We start from the raw sequence: 19625 nt of genomic DNA, 5'->3' as shown, positions 1-19625 counted from the left end.
GGGAGGGAGGGAGGGAGGGAGGGAGGGAGGGAGAGTTGGATGACTGCAGTAAATGTGGGAAGGAGGTAAGGACTGAAACATCTTTAACAAGACAGAAATCACAACCAAGTCTGTGGAGGTGGAAACATTCCCTTGGTGGCCCTTGCCTCTTATGGGCGTGGCATTCAGGGGGAGGAGCTTGTCCTAAGCTTTGCTCTCTCCATCTGTGTGGCCTTGGTTAGAAGGCTGCTCACAGTCTAGTTAGAAGCTACCACAGACCTAGTACGTGTAACACAGACATGCACATGTTGTAAGTGCCGAGCGAGCCCTCGTGTCGGCTGTGACTACACAACTTTTGCTGACTGGTCCTATTCTCTTCTAACTTTCATACCCCAGTGAGAGAAACTTCAATGGTATTCCTGCCTTAAGAATAAAATCTTATTTTATTTTTCAGTTGAGGTAAAGTGATGGCTAATAAAGCAACTATTTTTGCTAAGAACAGTGACATGGTATAGACAGGGACTGCTAGACAAAGTACGTTGCCCACCTACTCATTTCCATCTTCATAACCATAATCTAGTGACATAGAAAACAACCACCTTAAAATTAATTTCTAAGACAAGTCTTAAAATGAAGGCATGGGGGTCAGAAAACAAAATGCAAAGCCTTAGCACTCCTAGGAGGTGACTCAGAAACTCGCGAGTGTGTTTACTTCTGTACTACCAGGAAGGGCCCAGGACATGGACTGCAGATGTGCCCATCATGGCCGCGCCCAGATCTGACCCACTGGGATGGAATATACCATCCCACAGTAAACACCACAAGGAAGACCCAGTAACTCATCTCTTTCAAACTCTCATCAAAGGGTCACATCATATCTAATACCTATTAAGTGACGTCCCCACCTAACAGCACACCCTGAAGTACAACTGCAGAACTCAGTCCCACTGCTATCCACATACCTCTAGCAAGAACTTCACACAGCAGTTACAGCGTTCAGTATGAACTCCACTCTAAAACACACAACCAAACTCAGACACACCAAAGCACACATCACTAACCACACAGCATGGTCAGCCCAAATACATACCTAAACAATGTTTGTTTTGAAATGCTGAAATTCTCTCTGGAATTTAATTCCCCTAAGTTACAGGTAACTAAAACTCAAATAGACAAGTCAGAAGCAAAGCAGAATGATGACTAATAATTTTAAAATTAATGTTATATAATTACTGTAATTATTACTGGTAACGTTTGTTGAGGAAAAATAGGTAAAATTCAAGATCTGTCAATACATGATCCACTAACTATATTACCAAAACTGAGAGTGACTTTGACAGTGACTGCTGTCTCTCATGAAGGCAGTCCTGTGCATTTCTTTCATGGCTTTTAATTTAAAAGTAACTTGGTGAGAAAAATATTTAAGTAGATGTAGCATGAAAAGACTTTTAAAGGTAAATTTTCCCAATTTTGATTAAATTCGCTGACATGCTATTTAGCAAGAATAACTAAATTCAAGGGTGATCTTTATTCCCAACTTTAACTTACATTTATACCTACTTCTTGGGTAGCACATACTTTAAAAATATATATACATCATATAAATTTAACTATATCAAAAGACTTTAAATGGTGTACAGTTAGCATACATATATTATTATTACAGTATTTCTCCCTCTCTATTAGAAAAATATATCCTGCAAAGAACAGAAATAGATTATCTGATGTTACAGAATTTAGGTTGTCTTTTTTTTTTTTTTTCTGTCACATTTTCTTAGTATCTGGAGAAACCTATATAGGTAGCAGGTCACATACTGATCCAGTTTTTAAAAAAGCTCCTATAGTACAGCTCACTAATTTATGGTAGTAATTGGATTTGAAATAATATCTAATGGGAAAATCCACCTGAAAAGAGGAATTACCTTGCAGCAAGCACAGGATGGGCAGAGTGGCAGCTGAGGGTAACTCAGCAGGTCAGAAGGTGAAGACATTTCCTCAGGGAGTCACTAAACAAAGTGCTCACTCTGTGGGAGCTCCCAGGGCAGTCATAGAGAGAACAGGAGACAGCAAGGAGACTGGCACCTCTGCCAGGTACAGAACTTCCAGGAAGGCACGGTTTAGATGTTTCTCGTCCTAACCACACTCTGTGACTTCTTTGATTGGTACTTGATTAGCCTTTGTGAGAGTCACAGGAAAAGGAAGTTTTATTTGGAACTAGAGGCTTGAACTTATAACTTCTTTTTTTCCCTTAATTTAAAACTTGGTAATTAGTGTGTGTGGTTTGCTCACATAATGTATATAAATAGTACATATCTGCCACTGTGTATGTGTGACGGGCAGAGGACAGCCTTGTGGGCCTGGTTTTGGTTCTCTTCCTGGGCTCTGGGGAACAGGTCACCGGCTTGCTAGGTAAGTGCTTTTACTCACTGAGTTATCTTGCTGGCCCGCCTAAATCCTTTCTTTTCCAATCTCTGCTAGCTATATTACTATTTTAAAAAAGGCTCTGATCTGTAAAAACTTTTATATTTATATCTACTTCCTTTGAACCTGCATGTAATTAGTTACTAATTTATGCTTGCTCTGCACATATATACTTGCTTCAGTGAACAGATGTTCAAGGGCACATATGCCAGGTCTTTCCTTTCCTCCTGCCTCAGTTACTCTGTGATATCTCTTGTACCAATGGCCACAGTGCTAGTTATTCCTGGTCCTTGTTTCCCCTAAAAAAAAAAAAAAAAAACCAAAAACCAAAAAACAAACAAACAAAAAAAACTTCTGACTGTATTCATGTATAAAATATTCTGCGAGTTAAAGTTTAGAAATACTTTTCACAGAGAACACAAACCGAGTATATTCACAGTAAGTTCACAGGAAACCTACCCTGGCTATGACTCACTGTGAAATACAGAAGCAGCCCCTTTCCCATAGCCTGCAAACCAAACACAAACCACCAAGTAAGGTCTCCATGCCTGAAAGTACCATCAAAGCCTGAAATGAAACCATACATCTCATTTTCTGGCCTTAACTAAAAGTCTTGGAAGTTCGGTTTCATTCAATTTCCAACTCACATTGTACTGTCTTCAGTAAAATTTTCTAAAAAATAAAAACCCAGAGGGAAAGACAGGATGGGAATGTGTGGGGATGGGAAGACTGGAAGGCAAAGGGAGAATGGGGTCAGGAGATGGGAGTCAGAACAAGCTCAGAATTAATGTTCCCCATAAACAAGCTCACTAGTGTGAGGCCTTGTCCTCATTATCCCTCAAAGCCTGCAATAGCAAGGCTCTATTCAGATGCCTTCAAAACCCTGCTGTGGTAGTACTTCAGTACTTTAGCGAAGCATACTTCTGTTCTCCACAACTCTTACTTAAAACACCCTTTACCACCTGTGTACTCAAACAGCAGCGTTGGCAACAACACACTGAATATGTCTACGAGTCTTTGATAATGCACTTAGCAATATAGTGAGCCGTGCAAGAAAATGAAGATCAGCTGGGTGGGGGGGGCATATGCCTTCAATCCCAGAGGCAGAGGCTGGATCAACCCAGTTTACTGAATGAGTTCCACGACAACCAGGTCTGTACAGAGATACCTTGTCTCAAAAAACAAACAAATGAGCAAACAAAAATAAAAACCAAATCAAAACAAAAATCCAGTCAACCAACCAAAACAAAACCAGATTAAAATACAGCTCATTACCATAACTCCCAATAATTATAAAGATAGGCTTCTATCAATAGACGTAAGAAATGTCATTACCTTAAGACAAAGTCATAGCTGACCTTCTGCTGTAGACAGGAAAACACTGCCTGTTTTAAGAAGCGAGCTTAGTTTTGAGCCCTCCCTGCCCTCTCTGTCTGTCTGTCTTCTTCAAGACTCAGAGATAAACCCATGTACTGGGCTCCCTCTGCTGGCTCTGTAGCTATGGCCGATCCCAGCCATGGAAGATTTGCTATGCAATCTCATTAGAACACACTGAAAGGAACTAGTTTGCTCTGTTTGCGGTCTTTCATGTGGAGACCAGCTACTCCTTTATGTCTGAGGAACGGACAAATGACAGAATGAAATGAAACTAATGGTAATCTCAGAGACGGAATACGTGACCTGACTCCCAACACAGTGCAAGAGCTGTGTTACCTGCTACCTAAACCCTGAAGCATGCTACCTGCCAGACGGACTGCTTCCTGTCCTAGTTATGACTGATAAGGGGAGGAGACCAACAGTGGACAGTTCCCAGTTTAAGGAGGCAATTGGAGATTTCCCAGCATAGCAAACACTTAACACTTCTAATATGCTTCAAGTATTTACTTAAAACCCAGATCACAGTTTTTGGCTTGGATCCATGGTCACCCTATAATGTCTTCAAGTCAGTAAGGAGAATGAGGTCACTTTGCTGTTCTTGTCAGTAATGAAGGCAACTAGGAGAAGGAAAAGCAGGTGATAAGGTGGCCATCCAAACAATGACCAGTAAAGGGCTAGGATGTCACGAACTCACCATCAAGAGTATCGCAGGGCTCAGTGGGGAGAGGTATCCCGACCAAGTCTTTATGAGTTTGATCCTCAGAATCCACATGGTAGAAGGACCGAACTGACTCTCATCTCACATGTTATCTTCAGATTTCCATACATGTGCCATGGCATGTGTGTAGCACACACACATCCATTTTTATCTACTATGTACACGTTTCTGTCCCTGTTTCAGAGGAAAGGTAAGGGCCATCTCTACGACATCCTCTGGTTCCAGCTGCTTGCTGTTTTGGTCACTCTCCATCAATAGAGATGCTAACAGCAAACGACACTCTCTCCCAGCACTAATGCACCATCCTAGAAAAATAAAAGCTTTGGGCAAAAGATCCCAAGCGTAAATCTGTTTTAATCCCTTGTTTATTACCAAGGTGGAGAGGGTTAATCTTTATTTTCAGTGGAGCAAGTATCATGCGCTACACCATAGAGTTTCATCAGCCAATAGTATAAGTTACATAATATTTGATCCCAAGTTGCTTTTATGTAATATACTTAATTACTTGTCAAGTAATCTGTTTTTGGAAAACTGGTAGCTTATTGCTAGTCTGATAAGAAAACTATTTAGACAGACACAAACTGTCTGGGATTACAAAATCTAATCTGTTCAGACTAAAAGTAAATATTTATTCAGCTAGAATATACAAGTCTATCTTTGTGAGGAAGAAACATTTGTTTCTCAATGAAAGATAAATTGTTATCGCAATCATGCACCATTTTTATTCAACATGAAGTTAAAATCTATGTTCATTTTGAATCTGGAGGTGATTAGCTGTTACTTCTGGGGGAAGGAATTCTGGGAAAGCATTTAAATCAGAGAACAGAGTTGAAAGAAGCAACTCAATTACTGACCAGTAAACAGCAAATGTCAACTTACAGCAAGGAAGGGTGGCCTATAGTAAAGCACGCTCTTCCAGTTTCCCTCCTACTGCAGGGATAAACACGAGGACAAAAAGCAACTTGGGGGAAAAAAGGGTTTATTTGGTTTATACGTTCCAATCCCAGCCCATCCTGAGTCAGGGCAGGAACTCAAGCAGGAGCAAAGACAAGAACCATGGAGAAAATGGCTTGCAGCTTCCTCTCCACAGAGACAGAGACAGAGACAGAGAGAGAGAGAGAGAGAGAGAGACAGACAGACAGACAGACAGATAGACATACTCTGGACAGAAAAGTCAAGGATAGAATAGAGGTAAGATGATTTTTTTTTTCTTAAAGATTTATTTATTTTATGTATATGAGTACACTGTCCCTGTCTTCAGACAGCACCAGAAGAGGGCATCAGATTCCATTACAGATGGGTATGAGTCACCATGTGGTTGCTGGGATTTGAACTCAGGACCTCTGGAAGAGCAGTCAGTGCTCTTAACCACTGAGCCATCTCTCCAGCCCAGCTAAGATGATTTTACAAGAGAAACTCGAGGCAAAAAAAAATGTTTTCCAAGAACACCACAGCTACGCTGTTGAATACTACATTTACATGTCAATTTTTTTTTTAAATCTAATTTTGATATAAATGTATCTTAATTTGGGTGTAAGTTCCCCCAGTTCTATAAGATAAGATAAACTGATTTGTAATAAAGAATCTCCACAATAGGACATTTGTATGTCCAGGATACAGAATTACACCATGTATGATCTTGTTTAGAAGAGTACCAATTTTGTTGAATTTTGCTGAACTTCAAGGAATGAGGGGGTGGGACTTAACAGTAAAAGGTCTCTTGCCACTTCCAGCCCCTCCCTCTCTGCCCTAGTTGCCATGCTGTCACTATCATTATTGTACTGGCAGTTTATGTCAACTTGACACAAGCTAGAGCCACTGGAGAAGAGGGAGCCTCAGTTGAGAAACTGTGTTAATAAGAGCATGCTATACACAAGTCTATAGGGCATTTTCTTAATTAGTGATTGATAGGGAGGACCCAGCTCACTGTGGGCGGTGCCATCCCTGGGCTGATGGTCCTGAGTTCTATAAGAAAGCAGGCTGAGCAAGCCCCAAGGAGCAAGCCAGTGAACAGCACCCTCCAAGATCTCTGCATGAGCTCCTGCGACCAAGTTCCAGTTATGGATGCTACCCTTCTGAAACTGTAAGTTACAGTGATGGTTCTTTAAGTTGCCTTGGCCATGGTATTCTATCACAGCAATGGAATTGTCACTAATACAGTGTTCTTTTTTTATTATTATTATTTTCTTTATTTACATTTCAAATGCTATCCCGAAAGTTCCCCATACCCTCCCCCTGACCCTGCTCCCCCACCCACCCACTCCCACTTCTTGGCCCTGGCNTTCCCCTGTGCTGGGTCATATAAAGTTTGCAAGACCAAGGGGCCTCTCTTCCCCATGATGGCTGACTAGGCCATCTTCTGCTACATATGCAGCTAGAGACACGAGCTCAGGGGGTACTGGTTAGTTCATATTGTTGTTCCACCTACAGGGTTGCATCCCCCTTCAGCTCCTTGGGTACTTTCTCTAGCTCCTCCATTGGGGCCCTGTGCTCCATCCAATAGCTGACTGTGAGCATCCACTTCTGTGTTTGCCAGGCACTGGCATAGCCTCACAAGAGGCCACTATATCAGGGTCCCTTCAGCAGAATCTTGCTGGCATGTGCATTAGTATCTGGGTTTGGTGGCTGATGATGGGATGGATCCCTGGATGGGGTAGTCTCTGGATAGTCCATCCTTTCATCTTAGCTCTAAATTTTGTCTCTGTACTTATATCCTTTCATGGGTATTTTGTTCCTTATTCTAAGGAAGAATGAAGTATCCACACGATGGTCTTCCTTCTTGGTTTTCTTGCGTTTTGCAAAATATCTGGAACACTCCTCCATTGCTGGTGGGATTACAAGCTTGTACAACCACTCTGGAAATCAGTCTGGCGGTTCCTCAGAAAATTGGACATACTACTAACGGAGGACTCAGCAATACCTCTTCTGGGCATATACCCAGAAGATCTTCCAACTGGTAATAAGGACACATGCTCCACTATGTTCATAGCAGCCTTATTTATAATAGCCAGAAGCTGGAAAGAACCCAGATGTCCCTCAATAGAGGAATGGATACAGAAACTGTGGTACATTTACACAATGGAGTACTACTCAGTTATTAAAAACAATGAATTTATGTATGAAATTCTTGGGCAAATGGATGTAACTAATACAGTGTTCTTAGCAGACACAACAGAGTGCTTTTCTCTAGGCCTGCCACACGTGTACACTGTAAGACAGCACCCACTGCGGGATGCCAGCCCTGTGGGGAGATGTGTCTCATGCATGTCTCTCAGTCTGTGGTATTTGTTAGGCAGCTAGAGCTGCTTAGGATATGGAGCTACACTGTTCAAGCAGACTCACCCTCCCTTCCACTCCAAGTCAACACAAGGTTCTTGGCTCCCCAAGACCAGCAGTGGAAACTTTCTCTTCCATGGGAAAAACAACAGCAGAGTTTTTCCATTTCTTGCCATTATTTGCCCACACTGCTCTGTATGCTGGGGAGGGGCTGCCTTCCTCCAGGGCTGGATGGAAGACAGCTGAGCCCTGGCTTTCAGCTGCAGCCACAACTCCTCCCACACTGAGACCGTCCAATAAACTATTTTACAAGCAAGCCAATTCTAAAGGAAAGCTCACATGTCTAAGGATTGGTCACTGAAGCAGGAGAGAAGCAGAGATCTGTACTCTGCCATGGGGCTGGTGTTTAGAGCAGATCTCAGAATTGTAGACAATTACCAGAGTGCTTCTGAAACAACCACAGTCCAGGAAATTATAAAAGCAAAGCCACAGAGAGATGAACAGAGCCAGAAAGAAGGCCTAGCTCTGGATGGGATGGTGAGGATGGCCTCACAGAGGAGGTGCCATCCAAGCAAAGACACACAAAAGATGTATAAGTATGCCGAGACTGAGGGAAGAGGCACTGCAGGAAGAAGGGACAGATGTTAGTGGCTAAAGAAGGATACACTCATTCACCCACTGATAACATCACAAATTTCTTCTGAATGGTATTTAAATCTTAAAAGATCTAAATCCATGTCTTCATTTTTTGCATGCTAAGAATACCCCCTCCTAGCTAATAAGTTTTACACTTCTTATTCAGAACATAAAATTAAATGGCTAACTTACTGGGCTGTCTCTTACAGTGACTACGGGATTTGTCTGCAGCAGAACAGAAACTGGGTTTGAAACAGGCAATGCTAATGGAGACACCCTTAAGGATCTCTTGTTACAACACGAGAATTATTATAGTCAGTTATCTGTCATGTGACTGTGAATGTCACGTGACTATGAAAACCTGTCTCCCTTTGAGAAGTGAGGATGCCTTCGATGGCACTGGGTGTGAAATAAGGCACACGAGCTACCAATATGTAGACATTCAGTGTTAGAGTATATCGAGAAAATAACTATATTAGCATTTAAGTATTTAACATTTAACAGGTATTATGCTAAGTGTTTTGCATGAATTACCTCATTCATACCTGATGCCCAGGAAGTGAGGCTTCCCTACTCTCCCCAACTGTGCTAAGTTTTTTTTTTATTTTAAAGATTTATTTATTTATTTATATTTAAGTACACTGTAGCTGTCTTCAGACACTCCAGAAGAGGGCGTCTGATCTTGTTATGGATGGTTCTGAGCCACCATGTGGTTGCTGGGATTGAACTCCCGACCTTCGGAAGAGCAGTCGGGTGCTCTTGCCTACTGAGCCATCTCACCAGCCCCTGTGCTAAATTTTAAATAGTGACATAGAATCACCAGGAAAATCAGTCTCAATTGAGGAATTATCTAGATCTGATTGGTCTATGGGTATGTCTGTGGGGACTGCCTTGTTTGTTAACTGGCCCAGCCCACTATGGGCTACAACATTCCCTAGGCTCGTCCCAGACCTGTATAGTAAAGAAAGGCATCTGGCACAAGCAGCCAGCAAGCATTCTTTCTTTCCTTTCTGCTCTTAACTTGGATGTGATGCGAGTTATTCTTGCGTCCTTGCCTTGACTTCCTTGCTGGAAGGGACTTGTATTTGGACCTGTGCAATGGAGCTGGAATTATAAGCCAACCACCCACTTTCCTCCCATGACTTGCTTTGTTTGGGATACTTTTATCACAGCCACAGAGATGAAGCTAGAACACCATCTCTCTTGCTAATTAGCACTGGCCTTTCGGTTGCAGAATGAGTATGTGCGCTGGTCACCTGACTTGACATCACACCACCACAGAAATACCAGCCCTGTCCTGCAGCACCAGCGGCCATTCCTGCACATCCTGGTGGACTGCTGGTACCTACTTGCAGTTTTGTTTTTGCTTCGGCCTTTGCACTGCTTTAGGCTTAGACCAGGCTCTTGTACAAACCAGCACATGCTCCAACAGCACGCAGCTCTATCCTTAGCACAATGTATCACTTCCAATACTAAGGACTTTAATTTTTCTCTTACCTTTGTGCTTTATTAATGATGTGCGAGTAATTAGGAAATGGGGAAGCCACGTGTCCTATTGGAGCAAGGACAGTTTCATGTGCAGATCTGTCCTGTCTCCATAGTTCACTCTCTTATGATCAACTCCTATTACTCACTTCCCACTTTGTTCCCTCACGGTCTTTCTTATTAAACAGTGAAGCATACTAACCCTGTCTGTATTCTCTTTTGGGGGGCAGGGCGCCCACCTCACCTCCCTGCTTTGGCTCTTGATATTTGAATCACAGCCCTTTTCTCCATTTCAAATGGCTGCAGACTCTTCTATCCCCACATCTGATCTCAGTTCTTCCCACGTCCTGTCCCGTTACCCCGCTCTTTTCTCCTAAATGAATCCTTTGTGTCTCTCACCCACTCTTGCCTGTATTTTCTTTTATACCACCCCACGCTTGGAACAAACTTACCAGTCCTGCAGTGCCCGTCTTCCAATTGCTCTTCAAAAGCCACACTAGTCAGGAACCTACCTGAGAACAACCGTCTCTGCACACATCCTATTAACGAACTGCACTGTTCACACGAACTCTCTAAGGTTCAAATCTGAAATACATTAACTCACTGCTGTATCTCACCATATTCTCTCATATCAGAGTGAATGTCAGTTCCTGGAAGCCTGACAGAAAATGAGCTTTCTGCGCCACCTTTATCTAATCAAACAAATGCACAATGCAGAGGGATCTTGTAAAGGTCAGAAATCCAAACACTGCCCAAGAGGACAGAGAGACAAAGCCACACAGATAGTCATTTGATTGTCAAAGGACAGATCACACTCACTGAAGGCACTCAGAGGGAGTCATTCGAGTGTCATGGGAGTTGGTGCAGTAGAGTCCTGGTGTCACCCTGCTCATGTCATGACATCTGTTCAACTCTAAAAACCACCTCTGTGCCTCTTAGCTCACTGGCAGTCAGGACAGTGATGCTCCACAGAGGGAAGCTGGGAGAGCAAGATGACAGGAAGCCAGCGTCTTGCATCAGAACCACAATCTGGTATAAGGAACTAAAGCCCCAGCATCTCCACTAGCAAGTTCTTTATCTTTACTTTGTAGTGAGAAAGGGAACTCACTACCTAGGCCAGGTTAGCCTCAAAGTTGTGGCCATTTTCCTGCCTTGTCTTCCTGAAACAGGAAAACTTCAGAAAGATATTTTAAATGAAATAATACATCTAAAACAATGAAAAGCAAACTTTCTTCAAACATTTGAAAAAGAAAAAAAAAAAAACCAACCAACCAACCAATCAAACAAAAAAACAAAATCCCCCAAGATCAGTAGGCTGGGGTGTAATTATACTTCTGGGAAATAATTGTATTTCTATCAATACAGGGCATCAGAAGAAAGTTTTCCTAACTGGACAACCTCAGACTATGCCATCTGATAAGCAGGTTATGAACAACTGCATGACAACTACACTACATGTGCCATTACGCACATATGTGGGGAAGGCGAATTTTATGTCTTTGGTTCGGGGGACTGTGACACACTGCCATGTATTCTAAATGAGTAGAGTTATTTGACTGCAAAGACTACTTGCTTATCACTTCTCATTCTTGAAGGCAAATCACACTACTCCAATGAGCACATGTCTCAGTACATGAAAAGCAGTAAATTTTGTATGTCAACAGATTTCCCTTCAGGGATACAAATACATTAAACACGACAGAAGTAAGCAATGACGCCAAGAGTTCGTCTTGCTCTTTGGGATAGCCTACCATGGAGCAAGGCTACCATCGATTTGACTGTAGAAGGAATTGAAAGTGAAATCCACATTGAGTGGTCCTCACGTAAAGTACCATGTGGAAAAGAGAAAAGACGGGAGGTACAAGTTCCCCATCCAGGAGTGAGTCCTGTCTCTTTAGCCCAAAAAAGTAAGATGGTGTGGTATAGGAGGCATGGGTTGACTGGAGGAGGTGTGACACACAGACAACAGAACTGGGAGTGAGCCTTTCAGATCTGTCTGCTCAGAAGAAGAATGGGCACAAACTTGGTATGGCAGCACACACCATGATTCCACAAGGCAGGCAGACCTCCATGAGTTCAAGGTCACCTGAGTCTACACTGTCAATTCCAGGCCAACTGGGAATATGTAGTAAGACCTTGTTTTTTATTTTTAGAATCATGGGTTCAGATGTCTGTTTTTTTGTCTGTGTTTAGATGCTTTGCAAACTTCTAAATAACATATAGAATATCAAAAAAAGCTTTAGTAACAGACTGCTCTCATCATCTTGATCCAAAGTATATTAAAAAACAAATGACCTGTACTTTCTATGAAACAATGAGCTAAGCCTAGAAATAATACCTATTTAGCATGTGGGCAGGCAGAGCACTAGGAGACCAAGACTGGACAACACAAAGGGCATAGGCTGGTGTGCATTCCGGCAAGAAACTGGCCTTTCAGCTTGGGCTGCAGAGTTTCAGCGGAGCAGTTCAGTGAGAGCCCAGGGTCTTCGTGGGTACAGACAGCTCGCTCTTCTCAGTGTTACATTCACAAGAGGAAGGGAAGGCTGACGCTCTGAATATGAAGTAAGATCTCTCTAAACAACCACCACAATGGGAAACACTGATGATTCTTGCCACAGCCACACAAGTGTCAAACAAAATCTGGGAGCTGGGCTATCTCTTGTATTTGCTGCTGGTGCCAGGCACAGAAAGTAACTCTTCAGAAAGACGATTTTAAAGCTCAGGAAGATGGAGTCCTCTTCAGTACAGTCATAGCACATTGCTTCTCCAGCCTGTAGTGTATGTTCAGTGATACAGTGTTGATTAAGATGTGGAAACGGCAAGCAGGACGCACCACAGGACAGGCGAAGGCCCCTGCGGTACAGCAATGAGCATTTAATGCACAGTGATGATCTCGGAGTAGATGGCTTACGGATCATAAGGAAAAACTCCAGAAGCTTTGGTACAATTAGCTAAAAGACAGTAAGTCCTCCCCAGACCTGATTTCTTTTAAATCCAATATGTAGAAATATATCTTTCTGCAGCTTTTTGTTCAGATTCTAGATTAATATACTAATCTTTCCCTTACTATTGCATTTTGCAGAAATGACACTAAGTGTCATTGTAGCTATCTGTACAGAATGGACTTTCGGGGATCATTAAAGACACCACCAAATCCCCAGGAAAGCCACATCTGTGTGTTTACTTAAAGTCACTCAGTCACCAAACAGGGAAATGACAAGGAAACCAGACCTGCCAGCCACCATTCCAAATCATGTTAAGTTGCCGACCCCCAGCAGTAGGTGACAGTAGTAGGTGACAGTAGGACTCATCCTTTGGGCTACCTTGGATGTCTATATCCATGCTTCTGTTATAGAGTGGGTTAAACCACCTGAGAGGCCTAGGATGTGGTTTCGTGGGAGAGCAATTCCTAACACGTGTGAGGCTCTGGTTTCAATCCCAGCACAGTGGCAGGTGGGGGTGGGCAACGACAGGATCACCCCAACAACAAGCGAGTGCTGGAAGAGAGAGCAGCTATGGGGTGGGGAGCAGGAAGGAAAAGGTTGGGGAGACAGAGAATATGAATATCTCACAAACACTCACTCTACTACTATGAGAACCAAAATAATCCAAGCTTCTACTGAAAGTGAGAGGCAGACTTGGTGCCCCCACCCCCCTCCCCCCGGCCACGCCTCAAAGCTGGAGAGGAGGCATCTGGGTTGAGCAGCTGGCTCTAGGATGCTACACAGAAGTTCAAAGAACAAAATAGTGCTTCCTGTTTACACAGTCTAAATCCAGACTCAAAAGTCCCAGTTTTAGAAGTATCTCCGACTGTAAGTGGGTACATAACAAGTTCAACTTTAGATACAATATAGCTAAAATGTCTAATAAATCAGGACTTGAAAGTGGCTTCAGCATCGGCTGAAATTGCCACAGACTCCTGTGACAAGCATGGGAGCCAGGACAGTGCAGGACAAAGCCACCCACCTCTACGGGTGCCTCCTCCACTGTGGCAGTTTCTATTGTCACTCTGTGTGTCTGTGCCTTACCCATACAGAAGGAGTATAAGGTAACATCGCATAGAGTTATGTTGAATACTAAAGCAATAATTGTTAATTAGAATCACATTTGTTGGAGAGATCGGGAAATACCAGCTATTACCAATGAGGACTCTGCATATGAACACACTGTATCACGTGCAGCCTTTAAAAATCCACAGGGTACAGCTAAGGTTCATTTAAAATTAATTTTTAATGAGCTAGCTCTTATAAACAGTTCTTTTGTGATATGCAAATGCACTCCAGTTTAAGCCCAAGCTAAGAACACACATGGAAACATGCTATACATCAATCTCTAATTCCTATTTCAGCTCAGACAGGAAACAGAGTGAAACATGTAACAGCTGAAAACTTAAATCTCTTTTTATTTTCTGAGACAGGGTTTCACCATGTAGTCCTGGCTGACTGGAACTAGGCTGGCCTTGAACTCATGGAGACCTACCTACCTCTGCCCGCAGAGTGCTGGGATTAAAGACATGCAGCTCCCTGAGATTGGAAGCTATCTGCTGAGAGTCATGGAGGACTTGCGTGGTGAGAAATGCTCATCTTTACAGTGCTGTGACAGTCAGGAAGATGGAAGTCTGATCAGAGCAGGGACTCCAGGGAGGCTGCAACTCTACTGCCAGCTTTCGAATCTCTGCCCAGCCATCCTTACTTCCTGGATTCTCTCTGCTTCCTCATCCTTTGTAGCCTAGAAATAAATAATCCTGTCACTGTAACTCAGAGGGCTGGGATTAGACTGAATGTGACTGCCACTGTGCAGCCAAACTGAAGTGGCTCTCCCTTTCTCCTCAGCTGTGTGATGGCTTAGTCATCAAGGGCTGGTAGGGGAAGCTTTAACTGCCGATTTACATCACTGTCGATTTAAGCTCGGGAAGTCAAATAAATGTGAAGGGCTGGCATCATGACATGCCAAGGCATGGCAAGTGGGTGGAATTACTTTTCTTCCATATATGGGAAAGCCTGTATGTTTAACTCTGTGAGACACTCAGTAACCAAGAATATTTCTCTAATAAGCAGTTGTGCAAGTCTGCGTGTCTGAATGTGCACATGACATTCCCTGCAAATGGCAGCCGCAGGGGAAGAGCATCCAGCATGTGGAGTTCTGTGTGCACTCCGATTGTCTGTACGCACAGTCTAAATTGCATGAGAAAGTGTTCAGGAACTCTGGCCACACCTACAGACCCACAGAACATATCAAATGTGGCTACGGTGTCTCCTTGACCAAGGAGATCGCCACCTAAAAAGCAGCTGGTGGATAAAAGATAGACTACTGCTTTTTAAAAGCAGATCTCCATCTGCTTTTAAAAACAGCGCTCTGCCAGGGGTCGGTGAAGTATCTCAAGATGGCCGGGCATAAACTTGCTCTAAAAACCATCTTGTGTGGAGCTCATACCCCAAAACCAGAAGGCAATTGGAAGTGCCCTAAAGTCCTGGAATGAGACCCTCCACACCAGGTTGGCTGTCTGAGAAACCTCCAACGATTGACTGGGCTTACTACTAGGCCAATGTAGCAAAGGCTGGCTTGGTGGATGATTCTGAAAAGCAGTATTATGCTCTGAAGATTCCTGTGCCTGAGAATAAACATGCAGCCCTGGTGGACAGGAGGAGAAGGAGGATGTGAAGAACTGTGCTAAGTTCGTGTCTAGATCTCAGCTCAGGATCCAGGAGTATGAGAAACAGCTGGAGAAAATGAGGAACATGATTCCCTTTGACCAGATGACCAGTGATGACTTGAATGAGCTCTTCCCAGAAGCCAAGCTGGTCAAGAAGAAAGACCCGTGCTGGCCCCACCAGCCCACAGAGAACCTATGAGGCAGCCTGGGACGGAGCCCTGGTTGGCATGAAATGAAGTATTGTCACAGTGCAAAACCAAATCAAAAGGCAAATGGAAGCTTCATACCCTTCCTTCTTAACTCTGTCCCCTCAGCTGATAATGTTCAGGGTATTCATTCTTCCCATGGGATAAAGATGACTATCATTATAGGCACCCTTTGCTATAGTTTAACCAATAATTTAAATCAAAAATTTTCCCCTTTGGATAATCAACTGTATACAGTAAAGCTGGGTGTCTGTTGTTGTTATTGTTTTTTAAGATCACCAAGATGGGCCCTTATAACATTTAGGTTGAGCCAAGTTGTTAATTCTGGTGTTCACAAAAATTTACCAACCTTCCTCTAAGGAAGGTACTTTTCTGAACACGTCTAACTGCGCACAGTGTAAGCTTAGTTTTTCTATCAGGATTGGGGAGGTGGCTAGTGGGGAAGGGTGAGTGCTATGCCACCATGGGGGTCTGAGTTTGAATCCCCAGCAATCACATTTAAAAAGAAGAAAGAGAGATCTGGTAAGGCTGAGCACTGGGGGAGGAGAAAGGCAGCCCCAGGATCTCCCTGGCAGGCCGGCCTGGTCACAGAATGAGCTTCACGGTCAGTGAGAAACCCAGTCTAAAGGGGATGGAACAGAAGCATGGAAGACACCCAAGGTCTTCCTCTGGCTTCTACATCTATATGCACACGCGCGCGCGCGCGCGCGCACACACACACACACACACACACACACACACACACGGCATTCTCTCACACACACGCACACACACACATGCACATGAACATAAATTAGAGTTTTTAACACAAACACTGGTATGTCTCACTCCTTATTATACAGGTAACTGTCTGCTCGGCACACACTGGAATCACCTGAGAAGAGCGAGCCTCAACTGAGAAAAGGCCTCCATAAGATCAGGCTCTACACAAGCCCGTTAGGCATTTTCTTAAGTAGTGACTAATGGGGGAGAGCAGACAGAGTAAGCCATGGGGAGCAAGTCAGTCAGCATCCTCCTCCATGGCCTGGGCATCAGCTCCTGCCTCCAGGTTCCTGCCCTGTGTGAGTTCCTGTCCTGATTCCTTTGATGATGAACAGTGATGTGGAAGTGTAAGCTAAATAAACCCTTTCCTCCCTAAGTTGCTTTGGTCAGAGTGGCTTGCTGCAGCAGAGAAACTAGTATGACACCTATATAACTGAAATTGCATCTTGTCATCCTGCTATGACCATTTGCTTCCATAATTTACTTATGCCACAACAGAATTGTTTGTATAAAGCTTGTTAGGGTGATCCTGTTTGGAAATTATTTCTTAGTGCTATGTTTAATGACACAAAGTTAATTTAAGATAATTCTCCTTCTTTCTGTGTTCTTTTGCTTCCTGGAGCTACAGAGCACATGTTTTTAGAAGGAGTCTTTCAAAGTGTGCTGATATTGCCTCCACGGCCACAGTTTACTAGAAAAAAATCTTTTACTGGAAAAAAATTCTGCAACTTACATAATTTACATATTCCAGAAGAACTTAAGATCTCTCATCATGTGGCTTTTCTTCATCTTTTAAAAATCTGTGTGTGTGTGTGTGTGTGTGTGTGTGTGTGTGAGAGAGAGAGAGAGAGATTATCCCATCATCCACTGATCCTGAGGCACACCCTAAAGATGTTATAGTGATATAATAGGACAACTACCTTTTTATAACTAGACAAGATAATCTTTAAGGAAGTGGTGATTAGAAAACTAATCAACTCTTTCAGGAACCTAAAATTGTTCATTCTCAGCAAATAAAAGGTTTCTATCGAGTAGCCAACTCTCACAGCCGGTGCCTGGGATCAGTGACTAAACAGGACATGGGTCTGAGTAAGCGAGACAGCAGTCACCAGGCACGTGCAAGATCCAACTGCAACCCCCCAACACACACACACACACACACACACACACACACACACACACACACACACCCTCTTGCCCTCAACAACAGTCTATTGAGACTGGGGCTATAGCTCGGTAGGTAGAGCACTTGCTAACATTGGAGAAGCCTGGATTCACCGACTACCCCTGCGTAAACCAGGCCCAGCACTCAGAAGGTGACAGCCAAAGACTCAGAAGTTCAAGCTCATCCTTGGCTAGAAAGTGAGGTTCCATGAGATCAGCCTGGCCTGCACCAGACACTATCTCAAACAGCACGACCCAGCCGTCTAGTGGGAGCAGGCTGAGGGGAGTAGAGAACACCTTCAGAGAGATCTTAAGCAATTCTAACATTTACAACAAAAAGTCTTGAAAAGAAATGGCAAAAGGTGTGGAAGCCAAGAGAAGAGGGTAAGATGGACCTAGACCCGGCCGCAGCACCAGTGCAGACGTGGCCCAGTGTCTCATGATCTCTAGGACACCAGTCAGTCTTGAGGGGAAGATAGTAAGCTGAAGCAGAATACACCCTATGTGACATGATTTCTAACAATTAACGGCTTAACTGTGTTTTCTTTCTGAAGTTCCGAATCTGGACTGACTTGTCTGGTATTGATTTATGTTTCACAGAGCACAAGCGGTAAATCCGTACGGCTGAGCACAACATCTCAGAGCACAGAAGAAGCCTGGTGACAAGATCAAGTACTGAGAATGTAATTCAAAAGGAAACCATAATGGTTTAAGTGGGATGATACATTTCATTTCATACCACAACAGCGGCACAGAAATCAATAAGGCATACGGCCACAACAGAATTATTAAGACAGTATCAGATGCATGAAAAATTATTGCTATGGCTTCAAATATTTATACATTACAGATTTTGTGAGGGGTACACTATGACAAGATTGGTCTAGCAGTTTTAGAAAGCTCATTTGAGGAAACTCATTTTAGAAACTGTCTTAGAATCCGGATGAAGTGGTAAACTTTTGAGAGAGAGAGAGAGAGAGAGAGAGAGAGAGAGAAGGCACCAGATGTGACTTTTTACATAGTATAAAAAGACCCCAAAGGGGCAAACAAGCAAGCCAACCTTTCTAAGCCTGGGAGCACTATAATTCAAACAGCACTAGCTTACCTGGATACAATACAGTCCCCCCTGGGCATGGTATAAAGGAGGCAGAGGCAGGAGGACTGAAGCTACACAGTGAGTTAGAGGAGAGACCTGTCTCAAGAAAAACAACAAAACTCCTGAGCACTCCCATCACCCGCTCTGACAGAGATGGTGCTCACTCACTGCCCCAGGTGCATCATGTGCCTCTGTAAGTGGCCTCTGAAACCCGAGTTCTCTGACCTGTAATGAAGCTTTACCATCAATTCTTACTTCAAACCTTGTGCCTCAGGGTCTTTCAGAAGGTACCTCCTTTTTATGAAAGTGTTTTCCATGAAAGAAACAGTCCAAAGCAGAGGGTTTTTTAAACCAATAATCCTGCCTTATCTTGGACCACAAACATCCATAGCTGGGGAGGCACCTGTGATTTTCCTCTGCAGTGGGCAGCACTGGGGTGGCCAGGAGCCCAGAACAGCTTCTTTCTACCCCAGCACATGACCATTGTGCTAAAGGCTCAATTTCAAGTTGTTCACACAGGTTGGCTACTTGTGACTAACCTCTACTCAGATGAATGTGAGCTTACCTTAAAAACAGCAATTTTCATCTGATGCCATTTCCTTCCATCTCCCGCTGTGTGGTGTGCACACTATACACTGAGCTATCCAGACTCTAGATGAGGCTGAAGACTGGGCGTCTGGGGGACATGGCAGGAGGACTGAGTGTGAAGTGTTTATGGGGCACAGCTGCCACACCTGCTCAGGCTTTTACACGATAAGTAAGCTGCTAATGTCTTATCTAATCTACTGTTGGGGGTGCGGGCTCTGTTTTCTAGCTATACATAAAATTTTAAAACTACATCAGCTCCATTAA

At 43.5% G+C, this 19625-nt stretch overlaps 1 protein-coding gene and 1 pseudogene across 2 annotated transcripts in view; one reads left to right on the top strand and one right to left on the bottom strand.

Moving 5' to 3' along the window:
• The window catches only part of Dym (dymeclin), a 265401-nt gene that overhangs the window by 100012 nt on the left and 145764 nt on the right, over nucleotides 1-19625 (bottom strand). The window lies entirely within an intron of this gene.
• Nucleotides 15276-15744, top strand: LOC110332903 (annotated as a pseudogene).

This window comes from Mus pahari, chromosome 15, assembly GCF_900095145.1.
Source record: "Mus pahari chromosome 15, PAHARI_EIJ_v1.1, whole genome shotgun sequence".
In the NCBI taxonomy this organism is placed as follows: domain Eukaryota; kingdom Metazoa; phylum Chordata; class Mammalia; order Rodentia; family Muridae; genus Mus; species Mus pahari.
This window is presented reverse-complemented; position numbering and strand designations above follow the sequence as displayed.